The sequence below is a fragment of the Topomyia yanbarensis genome, chromosome 3 (genome assembly GCF_030247195.1).
Source record: "Topomyia yanbarensis strain Yona2022 chromosome 3, ASM3024719v1, whole genome shotgun sequence".
NCBI lineage: Eukaryota > Metazoa > Arthropoda > Insecta > Diptera > Culicidae > Topomyia > Topomyia yanbarensis.
In genome coordinates, this window is record NC_080672.1 from 144,385,445 (window position 1) to 144,409,429 (window position 23,985).

A 23,985-nucleotide genomic window follows, 5' to 3' on the forward strand; every position below is an offset into this window, starting at 1 on the left:
ATAGTTTCACCGATCGAGCTAAGAATTTGCACAGTTGTTCTAAAGCCTAAATGGTACCCAAAAAGTTGCTCGGAGCAAAATTTTATTTTTTTCATATAACCTTGTCCCACTAATATCGAACATGCCATGAGAAATATTGAAAAATTTACTACGAATTTTCGAGCATCGAGCATAGTATAATTGAGCGACCGAAAATAAAAATCGCAAAGACAGAACATGCTTCGTAAAACTCGTTTCAAAAATATTAGAATATAAACATCGGAAATAACGTCAAGTGTAAAAATCGGACAGAGTTCCTTCAGCATAAGAATCGTTTAAAAAGATCTAATCCGTAAAACTCGACAAGGTTAAACCTCTTGTTCAAAAACCGGTTGAAAATAAATAAAAAAACTACTTTGTAAGATTCGGATATATTTTTTCCGGTTTTTATACTAATTAGTTTGTTGGACACATATTGCCCCAGTACACATATCGCTACGTTCACGCGGAAACGCCATCCGACTCAGTTTAACTACCATTTCTTCGACTCGAGTATTCTAAGACACTCTCACATCAAGGATCTCGGAGTCATTATGGATTCAGCACTAATGTTCAAACCACATACTTCATACATCGTAGATTAAGCATCAAGGCAGCTTGGGTTCATCTTCCGAATAGCGAAAAACTTCAGGGACGTATACTGTCTTAAATCGCTTTATTGCGCGTTGGTCCGCTCAACGTTAGAATATTGTTCTGCTGTTTGGAATCCGCATTACCAGAACTGGATTGACAGATTCGAGGCTGTCCAACGCCGGTTAATACGCTTCGCCATTTGACATCTCCCATGGCGAAACTGCCAAGCTATGAAAACCGCTGTCAGTTAATATATCTCTATACACTCAGCATTCGGAGGGACTGCTCTCGAGCCCTGTTCGTCTCGGACTTACTCTCAGCCAGAGTGGATTGCCCTACAATCCTCGGACGTCTGGATCTTCAAGCCTGTTTTCGAGCTCTACGTAATAACTCTCTTCTGCGAGTTCCATTCAGGAGAACCAACTATGGTTGCCAGAGCGCTGTTACCAGACTCCAGAGAATTTTTAACAGTGTGCCGACGGCCTTTGGCTTCCACCGAGGACTGTTTGGTATATAAATCCAATGAATTGCTCATATCTTAAGAAATGAGTAAACCCTTGTGTTTCTTTCTGATATATTTATGTATTTGCCAGAAACATAGGGGTGGATTCCTTTATTCAGTCATGAGCTGTTCTTTGAATTTATTACCTGGATAGCCCTCGCAAGTGGACTGATGATCTCCTTGTTTACCCAAACTTAGGGGTTGACTCCTTCTTTCAAACATGAGCAGTTCTTTGGGTCTGCATGCCAAATGAGTTCGCAAGAAAACTGTTGAACTGCTCGTTTGCTCGGTTTACTTAAACATAAGGGTTGATTCTTCTTTCAAACATGAACAGTTCTTTGAATCTATATACCATATAGCCCTTGGCTTTGTCGCATAAGCGAGCAGGGTTTGGTAGCAGTCGACCCGACATCGAAAGCGGCGTGCCCTTGCAAGAAAACCTGTGATCCACTCGTTTGCCCGGATTACTCAAACACAGGGGTTTTAAGTCCGACGGAGCTGAGCGATGTCGAGCGGCACCGGGATTGGGGTGATGTGGCGTGGCCAACGAACGAAAGCATGTGTCAGCTGCTGTTATGCCAAATGAACATTATTCCAAACGAACTTATGCCAAATGAACTTATGCTAAACGACGTGCTCTTTATTTCATTGTACCCATGTTTCTTATACCGATGAATTCTTTTCTCTTATATAGTACTCTTTTCCGACGTATAGCCGCTGCAAGCATTCTGCTTTTGGCATAGTTTTTTTTACCGTCGCTCTTTAGCACTCAGCCGGTTGTCAAACGGTGGGATAACAAAATTTTCACAAGTTTTCTATCTCATGCCTCCACGCGAGTCTAAGTCTATTGATGACATTGCCTGTATAGTGTGTTATCACTCGGTAGTATAAATATATCGTAGAGAAGAAGTAGCGAATTCTGTCTAAATATTGTTGCAATAAATAGTGAACCGGCTCATTACTCAGATAAGATTAGCTTTTCTAGGCAATACTCCTACGATCGGCTGTGTGGAACTCAAATTGCTTTTGTTCAGGGAACGTAGGATACTCTCGGTAGCCGGCTGCCCAGAGTTTAAAAAGAACCAAAAACTAAACAAGATCTTTTCTTTTTCGAGTGATCGTGTACTCGAAGACTAACTAAACAACTATAAAATAAAATACGCCATACAGGTCGCATCGCTTGGTTGGAGCGAGTCCTAGACCTTATACCCATCCAAACCACCAACCCCGCGACACCAATGGAAGTCTGATGAATCGTCGTCCTTCCGTTAAGTAGGTGGAGCACCAACACTTCCCGTCTATCTTATCCTTTATCCTTCCTCGTGAATGATGGAGATGGGGGCGGCCGGCAATGATGGCTATCATGCTGTTGAGGTTTTAATATGGGTCGGACTGGTATGAATTCCTACCATTTCCTAGGCAACTCTTATTAGATAATCAGCAGTCAAACATGATGAAGTCACGGTGCAATCCGCTAAAATCATCGTCACAACGGAACGCAACTCATTAGTTTGTTTGACACATATACACATATATGGGTACACATATGTCAAAGTAATGGGATACAATATGGCAGAGCGAGACCCCATGTTTCAGTTCGTGAATACATGGAGACAGCAGCGATCCCTTTAGTAGTTATATTTTCTTTTTACCACCAAAATCTATGATTGGCGAGTAACCTTTGTCCCAAAATTCCATTCAAAGTGTGTAGTGATGCAGGGGTGCCAACTTTCCAGATTTATCTGGATTCTTTCAGATTTTTAAACGTCGTTTAAATATACAGATTTATGTTCTGTATCTGATCCAGATTTCAGAAAATTTGTCCAGATTTATCCAGACAATTTGAAAAATAACAAAATAATTTTCAAGAATGCATCGTTAATTTTTAAACCACCTTTTGAGTTACAATTTTTAAAACAATACTTCATAGAATTGCTGGAAATACAATATACCCAAGTTTTTTGGCTGAAAGAAATTTTGTCATATCTTTTATCAGTTGGAAGTTCCAGGAATCCAAGATGGTGAAAGTTTAGAGATTCAAATTTAATACACATACTCTATGTTGAAAATTAGGCATTTAAATTGGCCGGATTGGCAGCGGAATTGCCGAATTTTTAGTAAGCCGAAATATATTTGTTAACATGCAAATATTTTTTGTTAGTAAATTTCAACAAATACAGCCCATAGATGAGCTATGTTGCTTCTTCATAAAAAAAATTAGGCCTTTCCGACAATTCCAGACTTTTCTTAAAATAATACAGATTTGTTGGGAAAACACTTGGTATGTTTTGGCAGTTGCTTGATACGCTCTAATCTCTAATCATGTGTTTGTCGAGAAAGGCTGCCGGCGCCGGTGGTTGAGTGATAAGCGTGACAGCCACATATTCCAGTTGACCTGGGTTCAATCCCAGCCGAGGTCGTTGAGATTTTTCTGAGGTGAAAAAAATCTGTGGTCACGTCTTCCTTCGGATGCGAAGTAAAGTCGTTGGTCCCTGGTCCATGAGTTGATGGATCGATACATCTAGTCCAGATAATGGAGTCACCTCTCTGGCGTCGGTAAAGAAGATGTAGAATCCAACTTCTATACTTACTAATAAATATCCTCCTCCCGTGATACTTGTGGAGTGCGCAGTGGTATTTACGGCCTCTAGCGAAAGCAAGTATCGGACTAACATTCCTTCCCTTTCCTTCCGCGATCTAAGTTCGGGCCTGGCCGGCAATAAACACTTAAGGAGTTGCACATTGAAAGATGTTTCGCTACTCCCAAGCATAATTATAATTAACTTCTGATTCGCTATGCAACTTCAGCTAGTCCAGATCGATAACGGAGTAGCAGCCAGGGGTGGTCGCACAAGCTCAAGCTCAAGCTCTAATCATGTGTTTGTCGAGAAAGGAAAAATACCTGTTCGATTATGATGATGATCGATTTTAGTAGTATCTCAATTCGGACAGTGGAACACTTTTAATTAAATCTAATGAAAAACCTTGGAATGGACACAACTATATAATTTTAACATGTGGATGATGTAGAACCAAGCAACATTCGGCATCCTTACCATCTGCAAAACCGCAACTTCCCATCCAATTTGAGCAACCTACTCAACAAGCAACGTAAAATCAGTTCTGCAACACCAACATCAACTAGCATACAATGCTAAAACAGCCAAACAAGGAATAAAACTTCCTTCAAACGGATAAATTGCGCCGGCGAGATTCCAGGGATCATCATTAGATTAATGTTTTTCTTATATTTAACTACTATTATATATATAAAATATATACGGCTCAGTCAAGCTAATGCAATAAGTCGTGTCAAAAAAACAAGAAAAATACAAAAAAGATACAAGATTTATACATTAATATGAAATGATATATTTGTTCACTTATAACAGTCTGGATTGACAGTTTTAAAAATGCATAGGTACATGCATAGATTACATTCTATAGAACAAAAAGAGTACAGTTCCTTAACTTGCTATGTTAATGGTAAGTTATCTAAAAATGCAATGTAACATGAATAAATTTTGAAAAAAAACTGGCGCTCAGTTCGGTTTGGCTTAACGCAGGCCAATTGTGGATAATGACTGTATTTAGTATTACAAGAAATCACACTGCTTGTTGGATTGATATCATTTTTCACGACCGAAAACCAAATGATCATCGAAGATACTGTTTAAAAATAGTAAATTGTTCCACTTAAGATAATTTACCCTATAAAACTCTATGTTCAATAACGAGCAATATCGAACTAACCCCCGAAAGTATATGAAACGTATACACCTATTTCAAAGAAATCCATTAAAATAGCGACACCTACTCGCCAGTAGTTGCATTAGCGGTTAAAGCCGGCTGTTTACAATTATTCGCTTCCAGACTCTACGCAACATACCAACATACCGGTCAGTCGTGAGTAAAACACCTGTACCGCACTGTTTGCGTGCCACTACGTCGCCAAGGGCGCCGCAAGCCGCCGTGGTGACGACGTGACGTTCGCTGAAGAAAGAACGGCAATGTTTGAACAAGAGCGTAGAGTGATGACGCCGTGAGCGAATGGGTACCGGCGTCGCCACGCGTCTCCATACAGGTACTGAAGGAATTAGTTGTTCTCTCACTCCCTCTCACTCGATCTGTTTGCTTCCCAATCAACGGACCGAGTGCCGTCGGGTACAGACTGGCTGACTGACTGACTGACTGACTGAGCGAGTGAATGAGTAAGGGGGTACCGTCTATAGTGTTTTCAAACGCTGTACCATGGCGCATAGTAGTGATCGCGAGACTGGCCATCGACAAAGGTGGCGGTGCGGGCGCGCTCTGTGATATATCTAGTTGAAAATCGAACGGTCGTCCCTGAAAGTGTCATTAGTGCATGCGGTCAACCAAGATACATCAGCTACAGGTGATCAATCGGGTTCTGTGGTACTCGTTTTTGAACGACAGCTTCGCAAGTCTCTCGGAAAACCGCGGAGGACGTATAGTTGCTTAGTTGTCTCGACGAAATCGCAGGGGATTCCTCAGACTGTGTAACGTCTAAACTGACTGGGTGATAGTTTAGCTAAATGAAAGTGCTCACAGTGGTATCCAAGAGGCTGGTCTAATAACGAAATTAAAATTTTGCCCGCCGATTTGGGAAAGGTGGAGTAGAGGAAGGTTTGAGGAATATAACAAATAATTGGCTTCTGTGCCGAAACCGCCGCTGATGCCGTCGCTTCAACGTTGTTTTCATCTACAGTGATTGCGCTTTCAAGCGTTAAGTGTACGACGCGGGTTCTATGTGTTCGTCGCGGAGCCCCGAGGCATGTTTCGCTCTAGTGAGTTTTATTAGTAATCCACACAAGCAGTCTGCGTCGAAGATATATGATTCAAGTGCATTCAGACTTACAAACTATCAAGCCGCTAGATTTATGACATTTCAATTAAGGTTTGACTGCCTCCCGCTTCGCTAGTCCATCGGCAAAGTTGTGACTAAAAACGAAAACAACTCACACATGAACATTGAATCGGGGGAACATACATAGGTACATACGTCAACACGATGTTCGCGAAATATTTCTTTCGATTCCATCAGCACTTTTTGGAAGGGGGGAAACGAAGCGCGTGGCTCTACTGACCGCTTTATATAAAAGTACAACGGGCGTTATACCGTTGGCGTGACCAGCAGACACTTTGCGTTAATCGCTATTCTGACCTATCCTGTCGTGACGGTTCGTGGCGATGTATCTATTTAATTACATACTTGGCAACTAATATGTTGTCGCAATGACAAAATAACGACAGCATCTACGACTACCACTACTCTTCTGTCACATTTGATTACAATTGTGTGTCTGATGAGATCACTACAAATACACTCACTTCGAGCTAGCAGCTAGCAGCAGTCATATTTTGTTTTCATGTGCTAAATAAAAACAACAAAAACGAACCACATTGACCGACGATGAGGGACACACGGTAGGAAAAAAGTCGTCATGCAATAATTAAAACTTTGTGAAAGTAGTTATTATCATGATGACCCTGAATGTGACGAATGACATTTTGGTGAATAGCTGATGTCAGCTTCGGCTGGAATGTGGACAGGTCATACAACAGCCGATTTTGCGTTGTTTCCCACATGGAATGCAGTTTGTTTTCGGCGAACTCGTTTTACGAATTCTTGGAATCAAAACACCTACACTACCAGCAGCATGTGTAGAAAATAAAAGCATACCTAAAGAGTTGCGTGTTCATTGTCTTTGGTTGCGTTCTTAAAAAAACAGTTGTAAACCGTATCACTGATTATAATAATAAATTTCTAGTATTTTGTACAGTAAAACAGTCGGCAACAAACTCATCAAGATACCTTTTTTGCCGAACTCCCCACGAATTAAAAAAATCTAGATGTTAATAATAACTGAACTGGCAGTAAATTTTTTAAATCGTTTTCAGTTAACGTTTACCGATCAAAGTTTAAGAGGGCCGACGCAACTGCCAGTATTCACACCTGATGTTGTGCGAAGTGACTCAATATTCGTTTCCCCGAAAATACAAAAAGGATCTACACGCATCAACGGTTTCATCAAAATGAGTGGGAATTTACAACCTAGCCAAAAACCCACGCAATTAAATCCAATTTTTCCTACCACTTATTCAAAATTGAATTATCCCATAATACCGACGGTTCGTGCTCGTTGGGCACGAGCCAGTTTGCTAACTCACGCGTAATACAGTCAGAGCAGAGAATTACATCTAACACCTCTTCTCTGCTAGATCGTACAAATGTTGGGTGATTTGATACATCAAGTCTATGCAAATTTGTGCTGCTTAAACAGTTCATCAATTCGGTGCCTCTCAAATTGATATCTGAGTTGCCTCAAATTATGTGGTGTGTATTTGCATCACTGTTGATTATGAGCGGAAACCCATTTGAAATCATCATAAGGTGATGATTAATTATGCGGCGAATATGCCGAACAATAGACGTATTGCCTGTTTATGTTATCAACACTCACATTGACTGTGACAGCACAAATATCACGAGTTTGAGGTCGGATAAAAGATATGCGTCGATAGCACTATTCACAAGTTTGCATGCACGAAGCATCCAGCGTGGATTTGTCATGTCATTTTGTTGTAAGCTACGATAATAGGGTTAAGTAGCTTTCCAACATAAAAGTTTCCGTCATGGAAATACGGTTCTTGAACCTATGAAAGCTTTTGCTTCCTGCAAAAGACGGGGAAGATTTATAGTTGCTGTACGTTTATGCTGAAGATTAATTTGGGCTACTCGAACCATGGTTGATCAGAGCATTGTATATTTCATCACCGGCACTTATTGTACAACTACTAGAATATACCAAATACGTTGGCTTATAATCGCCTATAGCGAACCCCAAAGTGGGCATTATAGCATGACCATCATTTGAATCTCACGATTTGCGAAGAACCAAACGTCCACTGTATAAGAGATTCGCTTAACACAGTAAAGACAATACCCACGACACTCCGTGCGCGACTGGCATATTTTAATCATGCCAGCCATTCAGTGCTCGGCATGAAGAAACACTTCGACTCGAGGACTCCTGTTTTCAGTCGCCTCTTACGACATGGGATCTGGAACCCAGTGGATCAATTCTTGGCGGAGATACTTAAACCCGCCGGATGCCACACGGCCTCTAGGTTGGTTTAGTCAGGAGAAATATAATAGACTGTTATCAATAGAGCTTCCATTTCCGGACGGTTTTCAGCTTCCCGGGATTCGGGAAATAAATAATAAATTTCCCGGGAAATCCCGGGATCCCGGGAATACAGAATAAAAAGGTGAATGATTCTCTTGAAAACAAAAGAATAAATTGAAAAGTTTTCAAAGCCGTTTGATTGCATGTACATCTGTCCTAAAGCAATTGTCAGAAGTTAGCGATTTGGTGGCCTACACATCATTCAATCATTTGATAACTCGTCAATAAGTTCCATTTCCGTCACAGTAGGATCAGCATCATTTCGAATTAAGTGTCAAATCAAAATCAACGCAACGACGAATTGTGCAGCGATGAATGAAGCCTACCATCGATTTGCTGTTACGGGCAAGTATCTGGATTGCTTGATCGTATCCCTTCAAAAATCTGGCCTGTATCCTTGAAAGCGACATTCAAAGAGTTGATGCGCATGATATTGGACAGATACAACGTTATGTATTTCTTTTCATACATTCAAAAATTTACAGATAGTACAGTTACGGTATAACAAATAAGACGAAATATGCATTCGATGAACCGACCAAATATTTCTGCAGACGTTCTTGAAACATTGCTTATTTTAAATAGCGTTTGCGTTAAGCATGATATCACTACAAACCATCCCAAGTTTTGAAACAAACACACATCGATTTTTTAAGCAAGTAACGCAATTTCTCTTACTAATTTGATTGCAAGCCCTTTCATTCAAGATCTAACTATTAAAATAAACTATAAAAAGAACTGTTAAAAAATCTGATCAATCGGCTCATCGTGCGCATCACTAACGCTACTGTAAGGAAATGGTTCGGTACAACGGCCGGCAAATTAATCCATTTTTGAATGAAAAAATCGACATTGGTTTGAGTAGGGCGTGGACTATATACCTAAAAAATCACGAAAACATATCAGTGAGCCTAAAGATATATAGTCCATTGGTCTGCAAATCAGTTGGAAAAGTACAATCTGCATTCGCTACTCACTCCAAATGTTTGCAGGTAAAGATATTTCCTATAGAATTTCATTTGCAAGATCTAAGTCTATTGGAATAATTTAAAAATCTTTTTTCCCGGGATTCCCGATTCCCGAGAATGAGAAAACACAATTTCCCGGGAATCGGGAATCCCGGGAAATCCAAAAATCCCGGGATTCTCGGGAAATAAATTCCCGGGATGGAAGCTCTAGTTATTAACCTCCTAGTGGACCACAGCCACATCTGTTGCTAGTCGCCTCTTACGACATGGGAGCAGACACCAGTGGCTCAATTCTCGGCTGAAATACTTAGAGTGATTCAGCCCGCCGGATACCACACGGCATGTTCATAATATCTATACCGGTAGTAAATTTTTTAAATCGTTTTCAGTTAACGTTTACCGATCAAAGTTAAAGAGGGCCGACTTATTCAGTTTCTTTGCTGGTTATGCAAAAAATAATAATGTAAGAGGAATAATTTAGTTTTTATCGAATCTGGCTTGTTATGTATTCTAAATTGTTCGCTCTTTAAACATGGGCACAGTATGCCAGCGTACTATGGGAAGACATGTGGCCAAAAAATCAAAAATTTCATAAACTCCACTTTAATTCAACTCTATACTGTATGTTTATATATACTTTAGCTGAGAAATTCCCAGAGTATCTCGAAAAAATATTTGACTTATCTGTACAATTGATGAAAATGGAAATTTTGAAAAAAGACATATTACATACCAGCGTTTTTTTATCTGTTCGTATCTTTGCTGAATCTTGAGTGAAACATGTGTTCAAATATGACATTTGAAAGCTAAGAATACTAGTTATTATATTATTGTAATGCATGTATATTGTATTGGTATGGAGTTTTAAGAAAAATAACTATTATTGGCGGGTATAGCGTAGTTGGTAAATCGATTGCCTTGTACACAGCTCACCTGGGTTCGATTCCCAACTTCGCATATAGTTTTAGAGATTTTCCTAAAGGAATTTTCCCAACCCAAAAGGGAGGCGAAAGGACCTCGATAATCGTAATAAAAAGTCCTAAAAAACTCACAGTTCAGTCCCCCTGAACTCTATATGGGGGATGCAAGTATAATGTATCTTTTAACTTATAGGGAAAACTTCAGTTGCGCGAATTCACTCTACGCGTTAAAACGTTTAAAAGTTATCGGCATTGGAAAAGAGCTATTTTCAATCAAAAAATGTGAATATCTCCACACATAGTAGCGATAGCAAGTTTCCGTCTTCGGTAAAGTAATGCAGTTTAATAGTCCAAAGAATGTTCTAGAACATTCATATCATGGAAAAAATCTAGAAGAAAACTTATGATGAAAAAACTGTTTTTAAGAGGCCTTTCGCAAATAATGTCCCATATCTCAAAAACCTTAAAAGATGGAGAGTTAAAGTCTTCAAGTAAAATATTTGTAACGAGTTTCTCTACAACTTTGCTGAAGTAAGTATTTGTCTATCTGAATTATTGGAGAAAATAAATTTCGTAACTCATTTTTAGGAAGATTAATCATCAATCGGATAAAACAGAAAGAAGGGGAGTTCTACTCCAAGAAACTTTCTCAAAGACACCATATTGATAAAGTCAACCGTTTTGACGCAATCTAAAAAAACCCCTTTTTGCTCTTTGGGACCACTGTGCTACGATGAGAAAGCTTCAATTGAAGTTTTTATAGAAGTCGCAGACTAGAGAAGGATAATTCGGTACATGTTCATTTGAGTGCTCTATATTCTCCAACTAAATGAGCGAGGGTTGCATTTAGAGTCTATGCATTGGCAAGATTGTTGATCTCACTACATTTTTGCCATACAATATTACTGTGTACGAATAAATGGTACTGAGTTGTACTGCAACATCTAAGGTACCTCTTACACGATTAATGTGACCGAATACTTAAATGACCCTATTCTCACAATCACGCCACATAGTGATTAGTAAGAAATTTCCATCTAGATATTAAATAAGTGACGTGACTGTGAGAATATGGACCGCAATTGTTGTTGTACCAAAAAGGTTTATTTGTAATTTTAAGCATTTTAATGTCTATATTAATGAGCTCCCGAATCGCCGAAAGCAGTTTTTGTAACCAAGAACATTTTTAATGATCACTTACATTACCCAAAATGTATTTTCATACTTATTCTGATAGTTTTACCCGTTTCGTTTTCATGATACTGGTTTAAATAGGATTCATTAATCTGTATCTCTGAACTTCGAACGAATCAAAATTAATCGCAAGCTATAAATTTGAAGAAGATATATTAGCATAGCAATCCACTGAAAGAGGAACATTACCCTTAAAGTCCATTGGTCATATCGACATGTAAATAATCACCAAAGCAGCCTATGCACTTCACACTCCTTTCTACTTACTTGTATACATATATCTTAAAATATTTATCCATTCATTCTCTCTCCGTAACTATTTGTTTGCGTTGCGTTGCGTTGCGTTGCGTTGTGACGATGATTTTGGCGGATTGCACACTGACTTCATCATGTTTGACTGCTGATTATCTAATAAGAGTTGCTTAGGAAGTGGTAAGTAGGAATTCATACCGATCCGACCCATATTAAAACCTCAACAGCATGATAGCCATCATTGCCGGCCGCCCCCATCTCCATCGTTCACGGGGAAGGATAAAGGATAAGGTAGACAGGAAGTGTTGATGCTCCACCTACTTAACGGAAGGACGACGATTCATCAGACTCTTCCATAGGTGTCGCGGAGTTGGTGGTTTGGAAGGGTATCAGGTCTAGGATTCGCTCCAAGCAAACGATGCGACCTGTAAAGCATATTTTATTAGGTAGTTGTTTAGTTAGTCTTCGAGTGCACGATCACTCGAAAAAGAGATGATCTTGTTTAGTTTTTGGTTATTTTTAAACTCTGGGCAGCCGGCTACCGAGAGTATACTATGTTCCCTAAACAAAAACAATTTGAACTCCACACAGCCGATCGTGGGAGTATTGCCTGGAAAAGCTAATCTTATCTGCGTAATGGGCCGGATCACTATTTATTGCAACAGTATTTGGACAGAACTCGCTACTTCTTCTCTACGATATATTTATTGGCTTGAAAACTACCAAGTGACAGCATATTATACTGGCAAAAATAGCGCGAGATGTTATAAATCAAGGAAAGTATTTCTTATTTTCCATATCGGATTGTTTGTGGAATACAAGTATACGAGCGATAATACCGAACACTGAAGGGAAATATAAAGGATTGTTAATCTGATGCACGGGCTTGTTAGCAATAACGGAGCTTTAAATTAGGTTCATAAAAACAGACGCGGCGAATTTTCAATACGTATTGAGCCGTGTTCATAGATACTAGTCAGATTAGTCGTATTGGGGCTAATTTCCGATCAACTATTCATTTTTACGGCAATGTTTTCTCGACTAGATCTGTTCGCACCCTCTCATTCTGTTCGCACCCTCTCATTCTGCGGTCTAAGGACCAAATGTCATCAATAGACTTAGAATCGCGTGGAGGCATGAGATAGGAAACTTGTAAGAATTTTGCTATCCCACCGTTTGACTACCAGAATGGATGGGAGAACAGTAATACTAGCAAATACCGACTACCATAAGAGCGGTGCAAATTTGAACGAGTGACGTAGAGTACTGCACTGAAAAAAGGACCAGGAGTGCGATTTTACGAAGTTTTAGCTTCCGATGGCCCTACATTTTCTGACAAAGTGAAGTTCTTGAATGTTGAGATTTTTATTACTGTTTAGAAAAGCAAAAGTATCATAAAGCTAGTGTCAGGCCTTCATGAGACCTCAAGAAGTCACTTTTGGAGGTATTCGTAAATGTAGATTTGTCGGTAGACGGTTCCAAATATAATAGAAAAATACCTAATTTAACACAACTACAGATCACTTGCAACATAAAAAGCTTTTTGTGAAATTCGACAGCTCCATCTTAGGCCAATTCAATAAATTTCCTGCATGAAAGTTTCCATTTTTTAAAAACGGTTTTTAAGCCAAAGCTTTGGAAGTTAAACCTTGGCGTGGAAGTGCCGGTATATTAATATATTCTGTTACTTAGTGTAGAATTAGATTTCGTCATTTACGGCTAATATACAACCGCCAGAAGAAACTTAAAACGTTGGTACACAATCAAGAAAGGCGAATCAGAAAAGGTATATGTCAGTGATTCACTAAATACAGACTGGAAAGAGGGTAATATGGAAAACCTTAAGGTCCGCCCAGATTAAGTCTTCGGTACGGAACAAAACCTCGGCCTAGGAACTCCTAGCATGTTGTTAGTCGCCTCTTACGACATGGGAGCAGTTCCCAGAGGTTCTATTCTTGGTTGAAATAGTGCAAAAAGATTTCAGCCCGCCGGACACCACACGGCTTCTCTCTCCGTAACTATTTGTTTGGGTTAGAAAGTCTCTTTCGATTTTCGAATGTGGTATAGCACTTGAAGCTAAAATTCCCTTTTTGCTAAAAAATATGTTATTGCAAAAAATAATATTAATCATAATTTTATCGAAAGCTCTCGTAGTTACGTGAACTGTGCAATATTTCAAAATGATTGCAGATTTTGAGTAATGATTTACTCTCCATTTTTTCGAGGAGCCTCCGGAGATTCATTGTCACTCGTCCAATGAAAATTTAGCAAAACATTGTTCAAATTTTGCACCATTATATGAAAAATGACTGAATAGACTAACATTCTCTGTGTCGTCAATTTTTTCTTGAAAAAAACTTTTCCATCATAAATACCGTGCACCCTCCCCCCCCCCCTCTTGAAGTTTTGAAACCTCGATACGCCTATTGTAAGCATCGTACCTTATTAGTAACTCAAACAAGCTTTTTGGGAATGAATATGAGGTAAAATATTTTTGACCACCTGCTTGTATGGGATCTTCCCATAGTGCAGTCTCAGGGGCCTATTGCTGATTTTAGGCCCCACACTAAGGATAATTCTATTCCTACTATAGCTTGTGTTCGTAAAAAAGTCACACTCTTTAAGGTTCGGTGAATATGGCACACATTTGCAATTGAAAGTAGTAGTGAATATATTGTCATAATTTCATCAGTTCAGATGCTCCTTACCAAGGGATCGGATGCAGAGCAGCTCAAAATCGCAAATTATCTGTATCCTATATGTTAGGGTGGTGCAAAAAGTATCAAAGAACTAAGCGAATCGGTGATAGCGGCAGGATACACAGCACAGCAAAGCCAAGATGCAAGTGAACCAATCCATGTGTCGATCCTGCATTTCGATTCAAGTATCCATTCATTTTGACCAAAAACAATGAAACCTGTTGGACTACACAAATACCTCCAAAAGCAACTTTTACTTTCTGTAGGTCTGGCGAAGGCTTGACAATGTTTTGGCCGGTGTAGCATCTTTCATTATCGCCGGACCGTTTTAAACTGGTACAGAATCAATAATGTTGTTTTTGAACTACAAGAGGACAACCTTCCAAACTTTTTTTGAAAACATTGGATTAAAACATAAATGATCTCTGTGATATGATACTTTGTCATTTTTATCGATGTAACTGCGTATAAGGGCGCTTCACATGAAATGTGATGAAATCAAATAAGCCGAATATTGATATTTGCGACAAAACTATGTTTTGCGTACTTTAATATAATGGTGGCAGAATTTGATTTAATGACGTATATAACGAGAAAACTTTTTCTTTTGTTATGTAAAAAGTTAGGCGTCTAGATTGTCCTAGAAAGTGCAAGCATCCCCATAGATCCCTATGAGTGATACATATATCGATAGAGTATATATTTCTGAACAGAAAGATAATAAGTTTTGCTGGTATTACCTGCAACTCTGCAAACTGTAGCCCCTTAAAGTTAGAGTAAAACATCCAAAAAACTGCCAATCAAATGTTCCGCAAAACAAGTGTCTTAAAGCATCTATAACTTTCCAAAACACTTCACAAATGTCCAAAATGAAATAAAAAAGTTAAGTTGGTATCTCGATATGAGCGACCGAAAATAAAAGTCGCAAGGATAGAACATCGTAAAACCCGTTTCAAGCATATTAGAATATAAAAATCAAATATAAACTTCAAGTATAAAAATCGGACAGAAATGCTTCAGCATAAGAATCGCTTAAAAAGTTTTCACCCGTAAAACTCGGCAAGGATGAACCTCCAGTATAAGAATCGTTTAAACATAAATAAATTGCTCGTAGGAGCATCCGTATATCTTGATGTTCAAGATTAAAAGTCGACAAAAACTGCCTTGTAAGAATCGGAAATATTTCTCTTCGGTTTTTTACTGAAGGTTTTTTATCCGACTCTTACAAAGGAATGTCCCTGACCGATTTTTATGTTTGAAGTCTATATCCGGTTTTTATATTCTAATATATTTGAAACGGGTTTAACGAAGCATGTTCTGTTTTTGCGACTTTTATTTTCGTTCGCCCATATGTACTTCTGTTTCACTTTATAACTCTTTTCTTTTAGAGCTCTCTTAAAAGAAAAGAATTATAAAGACATTTTGCCTCTTCGGCAAAGCTCAAAAAAGGTTCCTCTACAATCTATCCATAGAAGCTCAACTATTTTAATAATACATGAGAAAAGTTATTCTTTTATATGAGTACACATCCCCTTATCAAAATTTGCAACCATTATATTAAAGTACTCAAAATGATGAAACCTTTCCGCAGACGTCGAAGTACCATAACCAATAGTTGCAACGCAATTATCAATTTCCGGCATTTTTTTATTTCGTCCCACAGTGCACCCGTCATTCTGCATTTTTTGAGTATCCTGTGCATTACGAAGTCACCTGCTCCTCATGACACTCAAATTTGAGTCAAATAGATCAACATTCACTATTTTCTAAAACGGCTGGATTGGTTTAATCGAAAATAAACATCAAAGTATATGGAGAATTATCACTGTTTCAAATTCCCTCCACTATGTGGCGCTGTAAGTGTCAAAATATCGTTAAATTTAAGATTCTCAGAAAAAAAACGAAAAGAAAACGAAAATTGTGCCGAGCGTAATAAATACACAAAAGATTTACAATTCGTAGTTGTGAAATTGTTTACAAAGCTAGCAATTCGCGTCTCATGACATGGGTTGTTATAAAACTACCATAAAACAATCGGTGCTAGGGAAGATACCGTTGATCGATTACACTTTCATGATCCAGTTCAAATTTTTGCATGAAAATTTCGATAGTAAATTTAACAGTTATGTGCCCAACAAAAAAAACACCTTTAACAGGCCAACGTGGGTACCCGGGTACCCACAATTTGAAATGCTCATTACTATGGTTTTCTTTATCCGATTTGGACACTTTTAGATGTTTTGAATTCAGAAACTCGTCCACTTTTTGATTCTGTAAAGTTGAACCAGATGAATGGATCTGGTGCTTGGTAATCCGGATTTTCCGGGGTAATGTTCCAGTACTAGGGTATGATTTGTAAATTTTAATAATGTCCTAGCGATATGAGTATCAAAACTCTTCAAATTGTCTCGGAAGTCTGTTATTTATTGTTACGGGACTCTATGGCAATTTAAAAAATGGAATTGGAATGGAATGGCCACTCACGGCCCCACGGGAACCTGCTCCGGAATGTCCGTTCCGCGGTCAAAGCACCAAATGGTTCCAAAATCACGAGATACAGCCTACTGATGCAATTCCAAGAATTTTGATACCCATATTGCTAGTATTCCATTGAAGTTCACAAATAGTATTCCAGTACTGGAACTGGAACTGCTTCCGGAAATCCGGATTCCAGGGAACCGAATGATGTAACCCGATTCATTTTTACCAAGTCTAAAAGTGGATGAGTTCCCGAATCCAAAACACCAAAAAGTATCAAAATCGGTTGGAAATTACCGTAGTTATTAGTATTTCACTTTTGTGGGTACCCGGGTACCCACGTCGGCCTGTTACGTAGTAAAAAAATTCAGGAGCCCCTCCTCACTCCCCCGCTTACTATATCAATAATATTATTAACCCAAAAGCTTGACTTAGTAAAGTTCTAAGATGTCGCAAAATTTCGATTTCCAGCTATGGATAAAACATGGGAATTTAATTAATTGAAACCTAAAAAGGTACCCGGGTACCGCGTCGGATACACAACGGTTAAGATTAAATTATTACGGTTACGCAAAGATAAATTAAGGCAATCGGGACAAATCAAATCAGATCAGGTGTATTCTCGAAAATTTAGCAATGAAAACATCCTTGAATTTTCTGCGAACGTTTTCTTTTGCCCAGGAAGTTATTCTAAAAACATTTACGCGCGTATCTCTTCTTATTTAGATAGCCCAGCAGAAATGAGTTTGAAATCTCAATTGACTTATCAAAGAGTCGATTTCCACACCCAGAAGTGTTTGCTTCCAATTTAAACCATATCAGCTACCAGACCAACCTGCTTGAAGTTTGTTGTTTGTCAAATTTAAACGCAGAAAATTTACGTTCGCATTTTCGGCGCTAGATGGTACTGACCCTAGTTTTGTGAAACCACAAATAGTTTTATGAATTCCGAGATTTATTGAATATTCATGATTTCCAGGAGCTTGTTTATGATTTTTGTCAACGTTTCATGTTACGAAATCATGATTTTGTTTTCATTAATTAATAAACAGATTTTTTTCGTTACGTTTTCCTATATCTTAGTCAATAAAGCTCGACTCGTGGAACATCTTTATATCCACTGCCGTTCTTAATTTGTTACAGTTGTTCACAGCAAATGATGTTTTTTGGAATTATGTAATCCCACCATACAATTCAGTACGTAGCAGAGTTACAAATATTAATGGCATTTTCGTTTTTGAAAGTGCACTACGGTGCTACACTCATTCAAACTTGGGTGTAATCAGTCCATCTCTTTCTTTACACTACACCGGTGTAGCACCACGGAAAAACGAAAACGCCATAAGATTCTACCGAAAACGTCAAACAAGCCAACTGCCCATTCATTCAATGCAGGATTGCATTCGTCTCCCATTATTGCACGAAGCAAACGTGCAGCAACGAATCAAACGAATCATAGTCGTCCCTGACACAATATAAGCTTTTGTAATTTTTATTTTATATGCTTCACCATCACTTGAAAACATTTACCTATGTAGTTAGTGAAATATGATTGTAACATAGATTTTTGAATAAATATTTTTATGTTCATCACGAACCACATCAGGTTCATTTTCAACCGTCAAAAAAAACTTCGATTATTTTTAACTCTGGTATGTAGTATCGATCTACTGAGCAACGAAATTGTTCTATGCTCTCAATTATTCATGCCTTCTACGTTCGCTTTCGGTTTGTAGTTTTGCTTAGTACAACTTCTATGCTAGATGTCGGCCAATCTTAATCGATACAATACAGTGGTGTAGCTAGAAATTTAGTTTGGTAGGTCTTTGGTGCAAATTATTGGTTTTCACGTAGGACTTACTTCTTTCTTCATTATACTGGGAGTCCTTTCAAAATTTTCAAAACAGAAGCGTTTCGTACACTTTTAACCTAAAACGAATTGCCAATCTTGTTTCGCAAATCATTCAGGAATTAGTAGCGAATGGCTTAAATGGTACGATTCGCATGTTAATGGGAGATTTGTGCCTTGCCACGATTTGCGTTTTCCTCATTTTTCCTGATGGAAAGGATTGGGGAAGTGGTATGGTCAGGGATAAGAAAAATAACGACACAGAGAACATATTCAATACGGCAGTAATCTTCACTCCCAAGGGAATACAAGACACTTCTTGATGAGCAGATATATTAACAACCTCGAGGGGTTTTGCCGTGACTTACTGGAAGCCATAGTTCCAAAGATCGGTCGTGGATACTGCTGTATTTTCGTTGTAATCGACTTGGTTCTCAGAGGTTCCAAGCAAACTGCCCGCGAACAAGGATTAATAATACTTTTTCATTCTAATACTTTTAGCATTCTTTGGAATTCTATGTAATGTGAACCTTACTCTGGTGAAGTGAAGACTATATGGTTCGACAATAAAACGGTGACCTGCTTCCCTTCCATTCATCTCCTTCAATCTCTGTTTCAGCCAGGTACAGCTTTGTTCGTTCTTCGGAGAGAACCAAACAATACCATATCGTCGCTGTTGTGCTATCTTATGACAAACGCCATTTTGGGGTAAACTGAGTTAGATATGCCACATCACTTGTCTCTACAAAGTGGCGTTTTCAGAATTTTGACATTCTGCTTGATTACTGAGCTATAGCGAAAAACGTGCTGCGAAATATTATAATTTTTGCTTCGAATGACCGTGTCTGGGTATCTTGATGTATAAGATGTTTTTATGTGTAAAACTATCTGAGGAGCACAATGGCATAATCATTTTTCAAACAAAAATACACTAATTGTAAGAAAAATACAATTTAAGTTTTAAACTGGAAATATAGCATATTGGGCAACACTGTAACCAAAAATAACTATTTTTTCTAGATTCCCTGACTCATTTCCTTCAAAATGCATGTCACCGATTGTCTATAGACCAAATGAAACCAAAGATATGAATAAAAGTTAATAATTGATGATTTTTTTCTATGGAAAATTTTCCTTGCACGATTATGACACGCCATACAAATTTTGTCATCAATACACACCTATGACACGTCTGAGTGCGACTTTTGTTTACATTTATAGTAAAAACTTGCAACTTAGTCAACGGATCTTCGTAATATTTGAGAGATTAATACAAAATAGATAGAAGCATCGATTGTCTTCTTTGAATTTTTTATACAGTTTCAAGATATTCAATCTCAAACTTTAAAAATCGTTTTTCTCGAAATGTGCAAAATGGCGCTTGTCATAAGATAGCACAACAGCGACGATATGTTAAGTCAAAGAGACACAAATGAAGATTTTTTAACAGATCATCATTCAGCGCAATCGAAAAGTGACATTTCTCCAACCTTGCTTGCACTCGATAATTAATGAGATTCGAAGGCTCTATGCAATGATCCGAAACATTGTTCAAGAGAGCACCTCTGTGATTGTGCTTTTATCCTTTGATTTTTATCAAAAAATGCACCAATTTTTAAGTACACTGAAACCTCCACTTACGAACTCTATTTTTAAGTAATATTCGATTTACGTAACTTTTTTTACGAACTAAATTCGAAATAACGAACTTTTTTTTTACGAACTAAATTCGAAATAACGAACTCTTTTTGGAAAGTTTGAGTTCGTACATTACAGCATGAAGTTATATACTTATGTATTCGTAGTTAATTGTTACTAATATAAGTTGGGTATTTTCGAAATGGGGTTGACGAGTGCATGATGGAAATCGATGTCTTGAGCCATTTTGGAATCCAAGATGGCGACTTCTGGTTTCGATAAATTTTCTATAACCTCAACAATATGGGTCACGGTGTCTTTTTTTAACAACTTTATGCAAAAAATTCAGCATCTCTGAAACTTCAGGATATGAAAGAATGGGCTTTCCTCTTTCATTTGAAACCAATACAAAATAATCCGTCGGGGGGTCTAGAGTAACTTTTTTTTAAGTTTTTTTTCGTGAAAACATAGATTTTACAATGGAACTAGTTCATATTTCTGCCCCTAGATTATGTTTTAGATATTCGAACAACACTAAAAGTGAGAATCTGATAGATAATTTAATTTTCTACAACTTTGTTAACAACTAAAAAACGATTTGAAATTATCCGGAAAAGTTGTTTAGTATTTTAACGAAGTCTAAGTCTAAATTAGTTTCACAGAAGACCTAGTGGTTTTTCAATTCACACGCACTTTTTTATTTGCCAAATAGTTGTGTTTAGTTGAACAGTGAATTCAGCGGAATTTGAGAGCTTGGAAAGTCTCATCTTTTAGCTGAAAATTATAATTCCAGATTCTACCTGATATAGGGCACCATCAATATTTTTGGGATGAGAATTCTTAGATATGTGTTGACCATACTAGTATGAAATTAATATTCTTTTCCATGATGGCGAGTGATTCCTCCCGCAGAAACAGCTTTTCAATGATGTATGCCTTCTTTTTCATTTTTTCGATTGTTCTCGGGCATGACTGATAACTATTCTTACACGAATCTCCTACTCTGCTAGCATCTTCGTATAAAATTCACTTGTCCTAAACATCAACCTTTATATTAGAACAAACTCAATGAAACTTTCAACACCATTGCAATATTTCGCGGATTTCATTGCAAAGCTTGGTTAAAAACGCTGATTATCCGTTTTCAAAATTAACTCAATGTGACAAACAGTGAACAAAAAACTTTGAGTTTTTGGATCAAGATAATTTTTTTGGGATATATTCGAGGACTTCTATGTATATACCTACAGTTTTTCTTGCACTCAAATCATATTTTGTTTTCAAAAGTAATACATTTTGCATAATCTAGGATCCATTTAGTAACGATTTCTCGCTTAATTGATAGGAAATGGCCGTAAAATCCAACTGCCACAATATGCTTCCGGACATTTCGTCTTGAACGGAATTACTTAGCTGACTTAAGCTATCATAACCTAAATTATGCGACGTATTGTCCTTTCTAAAACATAAATGTAAGCAAACCCTTGGAACCAAACAATACCTTCCGATGAATGGTAGTTCCTTCGAACCTATCGGGAAAGATTACAAACCAAAAGCAGAAATAGTTTTCTGTCTCTGTCAAACATCCTAATTTTCAGAAGGTCAATTAGAATTGTCAACGTAATGAATCCCGTCAAATATTTTCATGCCACTAAACCCACTTATTTTTTTTTTTGTAATGAAATAAGTGCGAGAAAATATATTTCCAAACCACTAGGCCTCGTGTGAAACTATCTTAGATATAACTTTGTTAAAATCTTAAACAACTTTTCCGGATGATTTCCGATCAATTTTTAGTTGTCAACAAACTTGTAAACAATTAAATTTTCTAGCAAATTCTCGCTTTTAGTGTTGTTTGAATGTATAAAGCACCATCTAGGGACAGAAATATGAGCTAGCTCCAGTTAAAACCTATATTGTTACGAAAAAAAACTTAAAAAAAAGTTGCTCTGGACCCCCGACGGATTATTTTGATCTTAGTTTCACATGAAAGGGGAAAGCCCATTCTTTCATATTCCGAAGTTTCAGAGATGCTGAATTTTTTTGCATAAAATTGTTCTAATAAATACACCGTGTGGGTATTTTCGGAATCGGATTGACGAGTGCATGACGGAAATCGATATCTTGAACCATTTTGGAATCCAAGATGGCGACTTCCGGTTTAGATAAATTTTCTATAACCTCAACAATATGGGTATTTTCGGAATGGGGTTGACGAGTGCATGACGGAAATCGATGTCTTTAGCCATTTTGGAATCCAAGATGGCGAGTTCTGGTTTGGATAAATTCGCTCCCGCGGTTTGTTTTACTAAAAACTAGAAAAGTTTCAATCTTTCAAATTAACTGAACAGATTGAAAATCCATTTGCAATCTTGGAAGATATATAGGATTAAAAAAACATTTTTGATTTGAAAATCACCTATAACTATACAAATAAAAGAGATGGAAACTTTATTTCTTCGGCAAAATACAAAAGTTCTAAAAACCTCTGGAACAAAGTATGTACAAAAAATTAGCTCATAAAAATATATTAATGGAAAAAAACCAAAGAGCCATCCTACCTTAAATATTTCAAGAATCATTAGAGATAGTCATGTAGTGTAGGGCATCGCAAAAAAAATTTTTTTTTGTATTCTCAAAGGCCCCCCCCTCTCATATTGTGACAAATGTCAAAGTAAGCTCAGATGCCAAATTTCACATCATTTGGACAATTTTAGACCCCCGCCCACCTCGCTTGAAATTTTTTGAAATTGGTACTATGGGAAAATATGGAGGAAAAATACATTAAATGCAATAACTTTTGAAGTAGCAATCAGAAAATTAAAATGTATACCTCTTTTGGAAGGAAATAATCTTAGTATTTGAATGGAGATATATTTGTTTCTAGAAAAATACGGGAAAGTGGGGTACTGGGCCATTTTGGCCCCAAAATTCCCTATTTTTAATGATTTTTCTGCTCCGTGATGCAATTCATACATATTTTGTAGTTTTTCTAATGTGAAAAAATCTCAGAAATCGAACGGAGCCCTTTTGACCTTAGTCCGAATACGAGAAGTTGTGGTTAAATGGCCTTTTGTCATTCATATTAAACTTCATCATTATTCTTCGCTCAATTTTCATAAACTATACCTTGTTGAATGTGGAAAATCCTTAGGATTATAACAAAAATAGATTCGTTACCGGTAAAATTCAGGAACATCAAATTATCTGACATATAGTGTCAATTTCACATTTTTATCATAAAATCGCACATATTAACTCCATTTAACAACAAAATTCTTATTTAATTTACTACTTTTAGTGTAAAATATGCTTAGGGATCACATGAGAAAAGTTTCACTCCTGGAAAAATAGGGGAAGTTGAGGTATTAGGACAAATAATGAAAAAAATGAGATTTGTAGAGTAAATATCAAAAAGTTTAATGTTTCTGAATTTTACCTTTAACGTTTTTATTTTTGTTTTATTCCTCAGAATTTTACACGTTCAATAAGATACATTTTATGAAAATTGATTGAAGAATAATAGAGATATATGCATGAGAAAATGATAAAATTTAATATGACTGACAAAAAGCCCTATAACCCCAACTTCTCGTATTCGGACTAAGGTCAAAAGGGTTCCGTTCGATTTCTGAGATTTTTTCACATTAGAAAAACTACAA

At 37.4% G+C, this 23,985-nt stretch overlaps 1 protein-coding gene across 7 annotated transcripts in view; it reads left to right on the top strand.

Moving 5' to 3' along the window:
• LOC131693630 (NAD kinase-like) overlaps positions 1-23,985 on the top strand; it is a 140,770-nt gene that overhangs the window by 48,232 nt on the left and 68,553 nt on the right. Inside the window, exon 1 of one of the 7 annotated variants that reach the window (XM_058981592.1) lies at positions 5,367-5,510. The exons of 2 other annotated variants lie outside the window; for them this stretch is intronic. The gene's annotated coding sequence lies outside the window, so the exon portion shown is untranslated. Of the gene's footprint in view, positions 1-5,366; positions 5,923-23,985 lie in introns of those variants that run through there. 4 more of the 7 variants (XM_058981593.1, XM_058981597.1, XM_058981594.1 and 1 more) reach the window with 4 other exon arrangements.